The 17,148-nt window shown below is 36.7% G+C and overlaps 1 pseudogene; it reads right to left on the bottom strand.

The window, feature by feature from the left end:
* Positions 1-17,148, bottom strand: part of LOC120313387 — a 311,668-nt pseudogene that overhangs the window by 57,876 nt on the left and 236,644 nt on the right.

The raw sequence follows: 17,148 nt of genomic DNA, 5'->3' as shown, positions 1-17,148 counted from the left end.
TCACTGTCTAGCCCTGCACTTAAAATTTATTCTTTCTTATTTGGGACTGCTGCACTCAAATTATTCATGGGCCCTCTCCCCATTGTTCTGTTTTACAGCTCTCACAGAAGTGAAGCAATCGAATGTAATAATTATACCATTATGAAGCAAGTGTGGAATTAGCATCTGCTCCTGGGGAGTGTGAAGCAAATGGGTACTACTAGTAAATTAGTTAAAGGCATACTAAGGCTGCAATTAGAGGCACATTTTATTTCTATTGATTTAAATTCTACTGGATTTAACTCAGATCCATAATCTTGGGTTAGTCATAAATATCTTAAGAATATCTGTCACCCTGATATCCTTGGTGAACTTGTTGCCTTTCAGTCCAGACTGAACCAACAAAATGGCATGTAGAGTACAAAGTGAAATTTTCCCATGTACAGAACAGGCAGAAATACAACAGATAAAGCTCTCCTTTACTTAGTACAGGTAGAAACATAGACTGATCTGATCCATTATATTAAGAAACTAAAGACACTGACCATATTTGATTCATTATGATGCTATGAGGCTTCTTTTGGACTTTCCAAAATTGCCTTCTTGCTGTTCTCCATGGTTGCCAAATGAGTTCCATGAGCCTAGATACAATTCAGGATTTTGGTTTCGAACAACGATGGTCCTATGTTTGCAATTCAGTGGAATCTAAAACACAGTTTATGATCAGATATGTGCAGTAGATTCTCTGTTTAAAGACAACAGAATTGTCTTAAAATCTCACATCTCCTTATATTTAGGCCCTGTTAAGATCTGACATGTAAAAGTTGTAATACTATTCACATAAAAAGTAAAACATAGAGGCATACCTATATATAGGCATACCCTTTACCTTGCTGTAGAGGTTCAGTGCCTTTTTTCCAACTAATAGCAGCCTTGGGAGAAGCACTGGGTTTGCATCCACTAGTTACTTCACCTCCCACACGGACAACTGATGTTTTTTAGAATATTTAGAAAAATCAGGAGCTGAAGCTATAAATAAATAAATAAATAAATAAATAAATAAATAAATATCAAAACAACTTTGGGTTGTGGAGCAAAACCTGAAACTCCAGGTCATGCATGGTCCAATCAAAAGTGTTGGGTATGGCCTTTAGAGGCTCTCCATGATTTAATAAAAGCAACTTATAAAATATATGAAAAATATCCATATTAATGGCACTAAATCAATACATTTAGATTAACATGTACACTTCTCCAGTTTACAGCACATAGGATATATTTTCTTCACAAAATATCCAGTCCTGGATCCCCAAAGCATATGTGCTCTAAAACATGCTTTGACATTTCTTAGGAATGAAGAGGGCTGCAATCCTACATACATTAACTGGTAGCAAGGCCCACTAAATTCAGTTATTTTTTATTTTTGAATAGAGTGCTACATAATACCTTCTTTTTTTCCTTATGACATGCATGTATTTTCTTCTTTAAGATTGTCTTTCTAATTAACTTCTAAGAAATTTTACTTGTTTTAATCTCTGTTGTCCTATTTATCTTTTTCAGCTTAAACTTACCCAAGACTCTTAGCTCAGCATTGGAATAAATGGAATCATATTTATTTTCTGGAACACACTGATAGAGACCAGAATCTGACATGTTCAGCACACTTATAGTAAGAGTGCCATTTTCAATTTGAATTCTTTCCTACAAAAATAAAAAGCCATAAAGAAGAAAGTACATAAGCATATAAATTCAATGTCCACATTGTTGTTGACAGAGCTTTTATTATATAACTTTTGTGGATTGTTGTTAGCTGCCCAGAGTTTGTCTGTAAGATGGGCAGCCATATAAATGAATGAATGAATGAATAATAACCTCTGTTTGAATGGGAAAGAAGCATATAGAATAGAATAGAATAGAATAGAATAGAATAGAATAGAACTGGAAGGGACCTTGGAGGTCTTCTAGTCCAGCCCCCTGCTTGAGCAGGAGAACCTACACTATTTCAGACAAATGACTGTCTAATCTCTTCTTAAAAAGAAGAGCACCCATGATTTCTGGAGGCAAGCTGTTCCACTGGTTGATTGTCCTCACGGTTAGGACATTTCTCCTTAATTCTAGATTGCTTTTCTCTTTGGTCAGCTTCCAACCATTGTTTTAATTTTCCAACTTCTTGTCTGCCTTTACACATTACAACTTTGCTCCATGAGCTGCATTGCTTGCCAATTTGCCTGATATTGTTTTTGACAGGGTTTTTTTCTCTCATAGAACGCCCAGAACAGAGTTCTGGCACCTTTTGGGGATGGAACCTTGTAGGGTAGGCAAGATGGGTTGTATGATGTGTGTGAGTTCCGGCACCTTTTTTTTTTTTTTTTTTTTAGAAAAAAAGCATTGGTTTTTGACCTTTAAAGCCCTTCAAGATTATCTGAGGGACCACCTCCTCCAATTACAACTATCTGTCCATTAACTCTTGCAGAGAAGGCACAAGGCAGATCCCATCTGCCAGGGAATTACATTTAACATTTCCCAGAAGGTGGGCCCTCTATTGTGGTTGTCTCCCGAAAGTGAGATTAGCTCCATCTCTCTCAATATTCCACAAATTTCTTAGACTGATTATATAATCAGGCTTGGGAGGGGGGTCCTAGAGAACCAGAAATATTTTGTGTTGGCTCCCTTACTGTGGTTAATATGATTGTCTCCTATTTTGTGTGCTTCTTTTATTTTTATATTTAATTATGATAGTTTTACACATATTTATTATTTTTTTAATTGTGTCATATGCCACCCAGAATCATTTTCTTGGGAGATGCATGGCTGTAAAAAATTGATAAAGAAATCATCTTCACCTATCCTTTTCCATTCAGTGAATTAGTCTAGATTTCATGTCCAAGTTCTCTTAAAGATCATTATATAATGATAATTATACATTTACTTGTAAAATATAGACCCAGAATTAGAGACCATATAATAATAATACTAATAATACTAATAATACTAATACTAATACTAATAATAATAATGTAATAGTAAAGTTGGAAGGGACCTTGGAGGTCATCTAGTCCAACCCCCTGCTCAGGCAGGAAACCCTATACCATTTTGGACAAATGGCTGTCCAGTTTTTAAGAAGAGACTGGACAGCCATTTGTCCAAAATGGTATAGGGTTTCCTGCCTGAGCAGGGGGTTGGACTAGATGACCTCCAAGATCCCTTCCAACTTTACTACTACTACTACAACTACTACTACTACTACTATTATTGTTATATGGTCTCTAATTCTGGGTCTATATCTTACAAGTTAATGTATAATTATTTCAAACAGTCAATTGCACTCAATTGTCATATCCTTTGTGAATATAATAGTATCATCAAGGCCCTTTTAAAAATAATTTAGTTGGCGCTCTGGATATCCTTTATAGAATTATCCCCTTAGAACAGGCCCATTCCAATTTTGCTTAGCTTATCATTTTGATGACAACACACCCTCAGGTTGCATGGCTACTATAGAAAAAACAATTAACATTACTTCAGTAGTTTTAAGTATTAGAGAATAGGGTATTTAGTAAATATCTTCTCCATGCTTTATTTTACCTCCAAGCTTAAAATATCCTTAGAATAAATTCCCTTCTCTCACACATATAGATACATCAGAACATTTAATTCTGGTATTTCATATCATGTGAAATTCAACCTCCCAATCTTTCTTTTGATCCAAAAAAACAATTTAGTGAATAAACACATACAAAACTGAAAACAATAGGCAAATGAACAAGTTCAGGGTATCTGAACTAGCAAAAGTAGATAAACAATGAATATATAATAAATATTGTATTATTCTCTTACTGATAATTTATCTTTAAGCTCCAGGAAAAGTTGATAAATTTGATCATACATCATAATGTTAAAACCTAGGATCAACCAAGGAAATTAATTTGTATAGATTCAAAAAGTATGTTCCTCTTCATATATTTAATTTTAGGCTTCAAAATATGAATTGGACACTGCATAATGGATATATGGATCTATCTATCTTTCTATCTATCTATCTATCTATCTATCTATCTATCTATCTATCTATCTATCTATTATGGGTTACATATTTATTTCTCCAGAAATCTATGTAGGGGGTAGAATTTGTGTGATGCTTCCATACAATCCAGAATTCCATGTTTTCAGGAATTCTGAATAGAATAGAATAGAATAGAATAGAATAGAATAGAATAGAATAGAATAGAATAGAATAGAATAGAATAGAATAACAGGGTTGGAAGGGACCTTGGACATCTTCTAGTCTAATCCCCTGCTCAGGCAGGAAACTCTATACCATGGGTCAGCAACCCGCGGCTCTGGGGCTGCATGAGGCTCTTTGAGCCTTCTCCTTGCGGCTCCCAGCCTCCTCTGCCATTTGCAGAGAGAGAGAGAGAGAGAGGCACTTGCGTTTCCTCTCTCTCTCTCTCTCTCTCTCTCTCTCTCTCTCTCTCTCTCTCTCTCTCTCTCTCTCACACACACACACACACACACACACACACACACACACACACACACTGAGTGGGGGAAGAGAACTGGCAGACCAAGGGCAGGAGAGAGAGCTTATCAGCTTGTCGGACAACAGTGTGAAGCCAGGTGAGCAGAAGATCGGAGAGAGGGGGGAGAGAGGGGAGGGAGACAAAGAGAGGGAGAGAGAGGGGAGGGAGGGAGAGAGAGAGAACTCATGTACAGCAGCCTCTATATCTTTTTAATTAAACTCTTCAATCAAACTTCCCTTGCTTGCGTGCGTGCACATGGACATGTTTTTCAGCTCCCAGTGTTTTCTTTTCTCTGGGAAATGGGTCTAAGTGATTCTTTGAGTATTTAAGGTTGCCGACCCCTGCTCAATACCATTTCGGACAAATATCTAATATCTAATGTCTAATCTCTTCCAGTATTGGAGCATTCACAACTTCTGGAGGCACGTTGTTCCACTGTTTAATTGTTCTAACTGTCAGGAAAGTTATTCTTAGTTCTAGGTTGCTTCTCTCCTCAATTAGTTTCCATCCATTCTTCTTGTCTTGCTTTGGAGAATAGCTTGACTCCCTCTTCTTTGTGGCAACCCCTCAGATATTGGAACACTGCTATCATGTCACCCTTAGTTCTTTTTTTCATTAAACTAGACCTACCCAATTCCAGCAACCGTTCCTTATATGTTTTAGCCTCCAGTCTCCTAATCATCTTTGTTGCTCTTCTCTGTACTCTTTCTAAAGTCTTAACATTTTTTTTACATTGTGGTGACCAAAACTGGATGCAGTATTCCAAGTGTGGCCTTACCAAGGCATTGTAAAGTGGTATTAACATTTCATGAGATCTTGATTCTATCCCTCTGTTAATGCAGCCTAACACTGTTGGTTTTTTGGGTAGCTGTAGCACACTGCTGGCTCATATCTAATTGATTGTCCACTAGGACGCCAAGATCCCTCTCGCAGTTACTACTATCAAGTGAGGTACCACCTATACTGGTACCTCATTCATCCTGTAGAAGTCTGAGGGTAAAGTTCATTCTCTGAGCTTGGTTTCTGAACATTTCATTACCAGACTAAGTAATATCTTCAGTGGAGTTTAGAGCATGTCAGTGTCTGTTTATAACAGCTTTAGGTTGAGGGTCTTGTAATGGGTCAGGTATGAGTCATCAGTGAGAGGCTTGTGATGGGTCTTATGATGGAGAGGTTACATTAGGTCAGGGTCATTGGGATATTAACTGCTGGTGGGAGGAGCGGGGTTGGTTGAGGGTTGCTGCTATCTCTGGTTGGCTGTGTGGTTGATTTGGATTCTGAGCAGTTTGTAGACTGTTGTGGGTCAATGTATCTGTTGATGGAATTGCTTATGGAGTGCCAGGCTTTGATGAACTCAGCATGATGATTTTAAGGTTGCTCTAATTGAACTGGTGTTGTTTGATGTCATTGTGGATAGAGATTAAGGATTTGGGATCATGGCGTTTGACTGCCAGCTGGCGTCTCTGTAGGACAATGTAGAAATTCATACTATTATGAAGACCCTTAGGAGAAGATTTCTTAATTGTGCTACAATGATGCATTACATGATCCTTATTTTTTCATATAATGCATAGCTATATTAGAAAACTTATTATCACAAGATGTGCTGATGACTTTTTTTCTTTTTCTTTTTAGAAATCCTGGCCTTTTTTTCTATTTAGTGCTCCCCTCAAAAGAAACCAGAATCACTTAGCTTCTTGTGGCAAGATGTTTGTTTGTTTGTTTGTTTTGTAAAAAAAACCACTAAAATAAGGGCTGAGCTTCTGGTAACATATCTATTTGAACAAACAAATAGGTGGAGAAGCATTTTATTTAGCCTATAGATGTAGTTATGAGTTAAAAGATAAAATCATCTAAAAGATAGGGTCAAATGCTGATTTTTTTAAAATGAATCCAAATCTAATACAAATCTTACCTCTGATATAAGTGGTTTACCATTTTTAAACCAACTATATGAAGGTTTTGGTTTACCACTTGCTTCACATTCCCAAACTAAAGTTTCATAAAGAAAAACTTGTGTATTCTCAATGTTTTTGTTCCATTCTGGAACAGCTGTGGCAATGAAAAAAAACATTGTAACTATGTTATCCCAAGGTTTGGGCAGTGTAATCAATCAAATACATACATTGACATTAACATATATTTTTTTTTTAAAAAACATAGCCACATAGATTTTATAGAGGTTATTTGTGTATGAAACACCACAATTTGAATATAAAAATAGATATTTTCCTTCTGTGATTCTGCTAACATTGTTGTCGTTTTCTCAATCTAATGCATCTGATACATCCATCATTCTGGCTTTGATCTAATTATCCTAATCTGAAATACTGACCACTGAAATATTGCAAGTTTTCAAACATTATGACAATCAAAACACATCTTCCTTTTGGTTTAATGTGTGGTATGAATTCAGCTATTGTTTCACTAAGTCATTATTAAACAAATTATGGGTTAGAGCAGTGGTTCTCAACCTTTTTAATGCCGTGACCCCCAACCGGTCGTAAGTCGAGGACTACTCAACCGGTCGTAAGTCGAGGACTACTCAACTGGTGCAGCACCGTTTGCAGAATGGGACTTTTGGCGGGCTCAGCAGGGCAGAGACAGCCTGGACAATTCCTATTGGCTTTTGAAAGCCAATAAAGTTAGACTCTATTCAAGAGAGTCTATTCTATTGGCTTTCAAAAGCCAATAGAATAAAAGGGAGTAGCACAGCTAAGGAAAAGGGGAAAAAAATGGTGGACTGCATTGTTTGGCGACCCCCGTGAAATGGGGTCCCAGGTTGAGAACCACTGGGTTAGCGAGAAAAGAGAATCCAGACATAATACATAGTGCTACAGTAGATTCAAGTAGTCAGATATCTGAGTTCTTTAAAGTGATCATTACCTCTTTATTTATTAACCCTTATTTTCTTAATCTTCATTGATAGACAGTCTAAAATGGAATTTAAAGTTTCAACTCTCCAATAATTTTAATGAGCTCTTGATAATATCCTGTGTGAAATAAATATTTAAATATTTACCCCCAAATATAACTAGTACTGTGTTTTTAACCAAATTAGTTTGCTCACCATATGTAAACAGTTGCCCTGTGCAATATTGCTTCCCTGTACATTTCTTGCAATACATTCATAAAAATCTTTGTCTTCCTATTGAAAATCTGGGATCTCCAGGATTCCTTTCAATGTGCTGATTTTTTTGGCTAATGGGATACCATCAGATCTCTTCCAAGTGATGCTGGGAATGTGACTAAATGAATATGAGATATTAGAAAATATAGGAGCAGACAATCTAAAGCAATATTGCATTTTTTTGAACAGTGCAGTATTATCAACAGTTAAATACTGTACAAATAATGTTGAATGAAAAATAGCTGATTGTTTGTTTTTACTACATGTTAGAGTTAAAAAATAACTGATGAACATCTTGAGGAGCAATGATTCTAGCCTTTCTTGAAGAAATTCTAGTGACTGTAGAAGCTTGCTGTGCTTATATTGATGAGGATGATCCATCTTTCACCTTGTTGCTATTCAAAATAGAAGGAAAGTGCTACTGATTTAGCTGCATGCTTGAAAAATATTCCATCTTCCTTATTTATAGTAGTAGAGGTATTAACAGAAGAGCTGACATTATTATAACTTGATATATATAGTGAATTTTGATGCTGTATTTTTTATAGACGCTGGAAAGACAATCTAGGGGGAAATGAATGTACACTATCCAACATAATCTTTTGATCCAGATTGTGTATCAGATTTGCAAACTGGAACAAATTGATGCTATGTAAAGTAGATTTGTTGCATCCATAGGGGCTGTCTTTATTAGATAATAACAAGAAAAATGTTCTTGATGCAGAATATTATTTGGAAAGCAGTTTCTGCCTACAGTAGCCCCATGGCAAGATAGGCAGCAAATACATTTAATATAATAACAACAATAAACATGCAATAGGGCAGACTGAAATTCAAGTATTTATTCACTGGGCAGTTTCTCCCTTTCATCCACTTCACCCCCTCTCATGTGTCTTCCTCAAACCTGGAAATTCAAAATTGAGTGACTGATATCTTTCCATCAGATCATTTTGCAATTATTATGAGGCAAAAACCAGACCCAATGTGTGACCTCTGGTGTGTATCCAATTCTCAGAAACTTGGGTTGGGCTTAGAGTTACCATAGGTGCCATGAATTCTCCCGTACCATCTGGGGCAAGTTGAAAGTTCCTCAAAATTAAATGATACATCTGCCACTCTGGATGATGGAATTTAGCAGCTGAGGCAGAAATGCATTGAACAAAAGGGATCTAGTATAGCATAAAGAAGCCCAACTACTTCCTAGAGCTCATCTTAAAACCAGATGTTCTCATATCCAGGTATCTGAAGCTCACAGCCTCTGAAAACCATTGTTCTATAAATGAAAAGTGCCTCCCCACCCCACTGCCTTAAGCTTGTGGCTTGTGTAAAACCTAAAACCCAGGTTTTAGGTTTTACACAAGGGTTCACTGTTTGGTTTATCTCCAAAAAGTGAACCCTCTCTTCAGACCACCCCAGGCCTCAGTGTTATATGCTAGGTTAATTGCCATATCCACAATTAAATCATGATCTTATTACATAATAATTTGGCATTCAATAACAAAGCCCGGAATCATAAAGAATCTGAAGACATGACTTCATGGACATGACTTCATGGATATTGCTTGAGGACTAGAGGCCAGGACAGGGCTTGACTCTGGCTCCCAGGATCCACCTAAGTGGCAAGTCCTCAGTGTCCCACCATTGGGTATTGTAAACCATCCAGACAGCATATAAATATATATAAAATATAAAGCATATAAATATAAAGGGGAAAACAACTCAAGAAGCTTGGGAAATTTTAAAAAATGAGATAATAAAAGCACAGCCTAGCACAATACCAACAAAGAGAAAAAACAACAGCTCTCAAAAGAAACCAGCATGGCTGCATAAAGAACTCTCTGACAAATTGAAAGATAAAAAGGACAAGTATAGAACATGGAAAGAGGGGAACATAACTAAGTCAGAATATCAGCAAATAGCCCGAGCGTGCAAAGATGAGGTGAAGAAAGCCAAGACTCAAAATGAACTAAGGCTTGCGATCAAAGTCAAAAATAACAAAAAAAGCTTCTTTCAACATATAAAAAACAAGAAAAAAGTGAAGGAAATGATTGGTCCATTAGTGATTGGAAGTGGCAAGAAGGTGACAAGCAACAGGGAGAAAGCAGAACTATTTAACTCGGTTTTTTGTATCTGTCTTTACACAAAGGGAAAAAACAGACCAACCTATCAAAAATAGTGCCATAAAAAACAAAATAGAAACACAAGTTAAGATAGGCAAGAAAATGGTAAGTGAGCACCTGTCCAGCCTAGATGAGTTCAAATCGCCAGGACCAGATGGATTACACCCCAGAGTTCTCAAGGAACTGGCAGATGTGATATCGGAACCACTGAACTATATTTTTCAAAGATCCTGGAGCACAGGGGAACTACCAGAGGACTGGAAAAGAGCTGATGTAGTTCCCATCCTCAAAAAAGGAAAAAAAAATGGATCCAGGAAATTACAGACCTATCAGCCTGACCTCAATACCTGGGAAGATCCTGGAAAAGATAATCAAACAACGAATCAACGAACACCTAGAGGCAAACAAAGTCATTACTAAAAGCCAACATGGGTTTGTCAAAAATAGATCATGCCAGACAAATCTTCTTGCATTCTTTGACCAAGTGACAAAATTAGTGGATCAGAGGAATGCTGTGGACATAATTTACTTGGACTTCAGTAAGGCATTTGATAAAGTAGATCACAATCTACTACTTGATAAGATAGAAAAATGTGGGGTAGACAGAATCACCACCAGATGGATCCGTAGCTGGCTGACCGGCCGTACTCAGTGAGTGGTCTTCAATGGAACTGCATCTATATGGAGGGAAGTGTGTAGTGGGGTGCCCCAGGGCTCTGTTCTGGGCCCAGTGCTCTTCGACATCTTCTTCAACAATTTGGATGAAGGGATAGATGGGGAACTCATCAAATTTGCAGACGACACCAAGCTGGAAGGAATAGCCAACACTCCAGAAGACAGGCTTAAGATACAGAAGGATCTGGGCAGACTTGAACACTGGGCACTAACTAACAAAATGAAATTCAATGATGAAAAAAGCAAGGTTCTACATTTAGGCAAGAAAAACCAAATGCACAAGTATAGCATAGGTGGCACCATGCTCAATAGTAGTAACTGTGAGAGGGACCTCGGAGTCCTAGTAGACAATCACCTAAATATGAGCCAGCAGTGTGCTGCAGCTGCCAAAAAGGCCAACACAGTGCTAGGCTGTATTAACAGAGGGATAGAATCAAGATCACGTGAAGTATTAATACCACTCTTCAATGCCTTGGTAAGGCCACACTTGGAATACTGCATCCAGTTTTGGTCACCATGATGTAAAAAAGAGTACAGAGAAGAGCAACAAAGATGATTAGGGGACTGGAGGCTAAAACATATAAGGAACGGTTGCTAGAATTGGGTATGTCTATTTTAACAAAGACAAGGACAAGGGGGGACATGATAGCAGTATTCCAATATCTCAGGGGCTGCGGTAAAGAAGAGGGAATCAAGCTATTTTCCAAAGCACCTGAAGGCAGGCCAAGAAGCAATGGGTGGAAACTAATCAAGGAGAGAAGCAACCTAGAACTAAGGAGAAACTTCCTGACAGTGAGAACAATTAATCAGTGGAACAGCCTGCCTCCAGAAGCAGTAAATGCTCCAACACTGGAAGTTTTTAAGAAGAGACTGGACAGCCATTTGTCCAAAATGGTGTAGGGTTTCCTGCCTGAGCAGGGGGTTGGACTAGATGACCTCCAAGGTCCCTTCCAACTTTACTTCTACTATTACTATTACTATTACTAAATTAATAAATCTCTTCCTTCCTATATCATGGCCATAATGAAACTGCCTGTCCTCTCTTTTACTTTTTGGTCCTCTACCCTCACTATTCCAATTTCAGGCCATAGAACACATCTGGTTATCTCATTCTCTCCTGCTATTGTATTGTGTTGTGTTGTATCCTTCTCTTTTTCCCCACAACAGTCCTGTGAGGTAGGTTAAGGCTGGGAGACAATGACAGGCACAAAAATCACCCAGCTGGCTTTCATGGCTAAGAAGGGACTAGAATTCATGCCCTCTTGGTTTCTGGGCCAGCACCTTCACTGCTATAACCAAACCTATTCCAATCCTTTGGCGATTTTAAACATGTGTTGCAACTACTGTTTTAGAATTGTCAGTGATTTATACTGCTTGAAATGAAGACCATAATCCTCAAAACTGTATTATATTCCCAGCTGCATGTTTATCTTTCCTTAAAACTTCTGAATGAGACTAATTAGCCATAAATAGCACTGCTACAACACAATTTCCCAACTGTGGTTTTTAATATAACAATTTAAAATGAATTATTTTAGATGTTTATAAAATACATAGGGTGCTTGATTCATGCAATTATTTTAAGTATGGAAATGGGCCTCTTGAATTTGGACTTTGTTAAAGTTCCTTATCAGAGATTCTTGAGTAAAGTTAAACATCTGTGTTGTAAGGAGAGCTTACAACCATTTTTATGAATTGCTAAAGTACTAAAACAAAGGGGAAATGAAAAAATGAAAAGCAAGAAATAGAGATCCTCAATATTCTATATTGGACCTGGTGTTTTTAATATATTCATTGATTATTTTAATTTAGGAGTAAGCTGGCCAAGTCTGCGGATAATAGCAAACTATTCAGGATGATGAAAACTAAAAATGATTGTGAAACACTTAAGAAAGATTTCTTTAAATTAGCTTAGGGTCAAGCAAATTGCAGAAATGATTTAATTTAAAAAAAATGGAAGGTGATGGAACTTGGAGAAAAACCTATCCAACTCTCTAATTTCAGATATATGCAATTACAACATAGACTGTCTATAACTAACCAAAGAAATAGGTCATAGTGGATACTTCTATGAAGATGTGCAGCAGATATAAAGAAGTTCTATTCTAGTGATAATTAAGAAACAGATTATGAATCAAAGGACTAACACTATCGTGCCCTTACACATTTTGGGGTGTGTGTCAGTAACCAAAGTATTTACTAGAATTTTGATTTATGCTTAAAAAAGGATATAATAAATCAGGAAAAAGTGCAGAAAAGGATAACAAAAAGAGTAGCGATTCAAATGTGAGAAACAAATTAGAAAGTTTGGGACTCTTTAGCTGAAAAAAAAGTGATTGAGAGGAAACAAGATGAAAACATATAATATGATGCAAGGTAAGAAGGAGGAGAGGATTTTCATATTTCTCTCGGAATACTAGGAAACTGATTGGAAGGAAATGTTGATCAGCCAAAAGAAATATTTTTTTCCCAAAAATGCGTAAGTATTTTTTTTTTACTCTAAGATATGATTATGGCAACTAGCTTTTTGACAGATTATGTGCAGTGGCAGTGGCAGTGGCATGGAGACACTGACTTCCCACTCGGAAGGTTGAGAGTTCAATCCTAGGCAGTGACAGATGTTTATCTATCAGGGTGCAAAGAGAAAATATCTACTGTGAACTCTGCATAGGTGTCAGGAAGGGCATCCAGCCAGTAAATGCTCAGCTCCATTCAGTCACCCTGATGCCACCCTGATAAAAGGGATTACAGGTTATTAAAAAGAAAAAAAAGTTGTTTTTTGCTTTTCATAATAATAGAAATAATAATAATAATAATAATAATAATAATAATAATAATAATAATGTCTTTTCTCCATGAAGTTAGCGTGTACAGGTTAAAATTAAGGGAATGGCCTAAGTTAGGTTCCATTCTTACTTCCATTTGTGGGGAACAATAGCAGGAGAGAGATGTATCTGTATATGCTGTCTATGTGTATTTATAAGCTAAAACAGGATTGCCTGACTTCGGCACTGCATGCCATCCCTACACTTGATTTACAGGTCTCTTCCAGACTGCTGTTACTGAACCTGCAAAATACAGGGGTGTTGTGTAATTAACTAAATTGATTTTTTTTTCCTTTTGGCCCTTCCTTTACTCCTTTTTTTTTTTTTTTTTGTCCATAACCCCTAACATACCAAGATCACATGCAACCTTTAGCTCCCAAATTACTGCACATCCTCAGACTGTACTGGGTTTGGTTAGATTCAGTTTGCAGCAAATGATATTATTCACCCCCATTCTCATGTACAGTAACATCCTTTTTTATTGCAAATCTGCTTAAGAATGAAAAGTGAGAGAGAGAGAGAGAGAGTGAGTGAGTGAGAGAGAGAGAGAGAGAGAGAGAGAGAGAGAGAGAGAGAGAGAGAGAGAGAGCCAGAGCCTAGAAGCCTTGCTGCCTTTAATGAGAGCCATTGAAGGAATTGAGGAACCAGAGACCAACACAGCTGAAGCTGCATTAAAGATAAGCTAACATTAATCCTTCCCCCAGGCAAGAAACAAGAAAGGTGAGACAGACTAGCTTGGAGAAGACCACACAAGCAAACTACCCTCCAACTGATAGCATTTCAGAATAGATACACTATTCCATCTGAGCAGCTTATTGCAAATCAAAACATTTGAAAGCTGAAAATTATAAAATGCTAACTAAAAGCACAACATTGACAAGAAAAAAGGCTGTGTAGGCTTGGGAGAAGGCTGGTCCTGCTTTGCATTTTTATACCTTTTAATCTTTTTTTTTATTTATGCCTAGATCAATGGACTTTATACAATAAAATATCTCAGAATGAACAAGGAGATAAATACTTCTGAAGTTCCTGGCAATATCAGAAAATATAAACAGTACACATTTTAATTTATTATGCCACAAGACTGGGAAATATTAATGGTCATTACATGGAAAGATTTTGTGCTGCAGCAAATGAAAATAGTCTGCTTGACCATACCTAAAAGATGGGAAACATTTGGAACAGCTTTTCAAAGAGGTTTTCTGCCTATGGTTTACCATTGCTGCATACAATATTATGGAAAGGTACGCAGTATTAACGCCAATATTTCAATTTGGGAAGCAAATATTTCATGATGACAACATTTGTTTCATTGATTGAAACATGTCTGTTGTTGAAAGAGACGTTAGAAGAGTTCCATCTATGCCAGAATGTTATATCTTTTTTAAAAAAACAACAACAACAAAACAAAAACATATACACCAGATGTCAATATATTTCTCGCCATGATGCAAAATGTGATTCAGTAGATAAAAAGCTATATATATATTGTTATCTGCAACACTTAAAGATACATTATTCTAACTCATCTGAGTGCACTTTGCATCCAAGTGTGAGCTGTTATTGGGCTGAAGAAGATGCACAGGGCTAAATAAAATGTAATTTGTGTTTTTTTTTCCCTTGAAGTTCAGTGGTTCTCTCTCATTGTTCCTTCCAGCACTGATAAAAGCCATTATTTTTGGCAGAGATTTTCACTGGCCTATGCATTTTTTAGTGCAGCCCGAGGTTTTAATTATGTACCATAATGTGTGTCTTTTTAATTTGTTAAGGGTTGGTTATGCTTTATGATGAGTCGCTAATTATTTTTGCCCCAACTATTATAATGATATAATAACCCCTTGAATACTAGAGTAGAAAGGAGGAATCAAGTTTTTTAAATTATTATTTTAAAAAGAAGCCTAAAATGTACCACATTTTGCTTCACAAAATGCAAAAAACATTGGCAATTGAGTTCTTTGTCTGTGCATTATCTGTATAAATTTGACATAGTGGGAAAAATGGGTAGAAATGTAAACATAAAAAAGTAATATTCAACAATACATGCTTCTATGGGGTAGAATATATGTTGACAAGAAACAGTTCTCTTAGGATTTGGGCAGAGATATTTTCCAGCATTATTTTTCACTTTTAAGGCAAATTGCATTGCTTATGTAACAGTTAACTGCAGCCACATGACATATTTTCTTGTATGGAAAGAACTGGGCTGCTTCCTCAGATTTTCCCTCTGTGTTCCTTGATACTACCATACTACGGAGATGCAGTAAATGAAAAGTTTGGAGAATGTTGAAAATAGACTACCGTATTTTCCAGCGTATAAGGCAACTTGGCGTATAAGATGACTCCCGACTTCGGCACCGATTTCAACGCTTTAGAAAGTCATCTTATATGTCGGAAAATACGGTAATTTCCTGTTTTTAACTTTGTCAGTTCAAGGACTGCAAGCAACTGTATTGAAAATTTATTGAGTAAATTCCTGTTTCTAATGGAAAAAAATACTCCATCCTCCTTCCCTGGATTGGAACAGAGACTTATTAATGCAAAATGTGTGCTCAGCCACTGAATTCTGAGCAGCCAAGGCCTTCCCTGTCAGTTGCTATTTTTCAGTTCTAATGTGGCATCCATACTTTGTTAAGAAGTATGGCTCTAATTGGAACTTTTTCTTCAGACTATCATCATCTTGGGCTTAATGTGAAATATTTTGTGATCAGGTCAAAGATAAGACATAATTGGAATAGACATGTTGTAGATTGATAGAGATCGTGGATGGCATTTGTGAAAGCATCCAAGGCTTTTAAATTGATATTGTGTTTTTAGTTATGGGCAAATGTCTCCTGTACATCTGATGTCAAAAGATAATTCCCTTCTTCAGAATTATTGTTTGAAGGTTATTGATGTTCTTGTTACAAATGTTTTCTTTTAAAGCAAAAAAGGATAACCCTTATAGAAAATGCTCGTTTTAGAAGAGAAAGGGAGAATCAAAGGGACTTATTTGTTCCATGGGGGGGAAAAAAGTTTACCTGGTTTCTAGTCTCTGATAAATTCTTTTCACCTTTTGCGATACTTTGGGAGCAAACAAAAAATGACACAAAACCTTCAACATAGAAGCAGATTTGATAAGGCTCATTTGCCAACACCTGGGTAATGAAGCTGCCCCTTATTTTCTTTCTCCAGACCTCTGCAATATTTTCCAGTAAAAGCCCTCTTTATTTTTCCCCTTTTCCATGCTAAAGTCTTTGTCTGTTTAAAAACCTTCCTTTAGTTAAAGAGTAGTAACTACTTGGCTGTTCTGTAGTTTATTTTATTTATTTATTTATTTATTTGCAGTCTTATTTATTACACTGCAAAGTTTAGGAACTAAGAATCACAAGGAGTCCACCCAATGAAAGATTATCAATTTTACAGAATAGGATAACAATAGAAGAGAGTATTTGTATCTCAGAGTTGATACAATATTACAATATCGTAATCAAGCAACTATCAACTCAGACAAACAATTAAACAGTAAACAAGAGCCTAATTGAGGAACCACAAGAACTACCATCAACACTGACAGGATAAACCATTTGTATATAAACAGAGAAAACCCCACTCCTTTCTAACACCAATAATGTTACCTGCTGAGTAATGAAATATCTACAAGAAAACATCCAAAGACAGAGAGCACCAGGGACCCTACAGAATAGGATCTCAGATAAACTAGGCCACCATGGATGTTTACAGACATTCAGTCTACAAACTTAAGGGTGAAAAGTCATGGATATATTTCTGATCTCCAAATTTGTTGACCATCTTTATGTTTCATATTTAAGCTTCCTTAATATGATAAATTTGGTACTAACATTCAATGCTACACCTATGCAAATCATCTGCTGAAGTTGTTCAGCCTGCATCTGTAGTCC

The sequence above is a fragment of the Crotalus tigris genome, unplaced genomic scaffold, assembly GCF_016545835.1.
Source record: "Crotalus tigris isolate CLP2741 ecotype Arizona unplaced genomic scaffold, ASM1654583v1 scf7180000018653.610581, whole genome shotgun sequence".
NCBI classification, from domain to species: Eukaryota; Metazoa; Chordata; class Lepidosauria; order Squamata; family Viperidae; genus Crotalus; species Crotalus tigris.
Note: the sequence above shows the minus strand (reverse complement) of the source record. Positions and strands in the feature narration are given on the sequence as shown.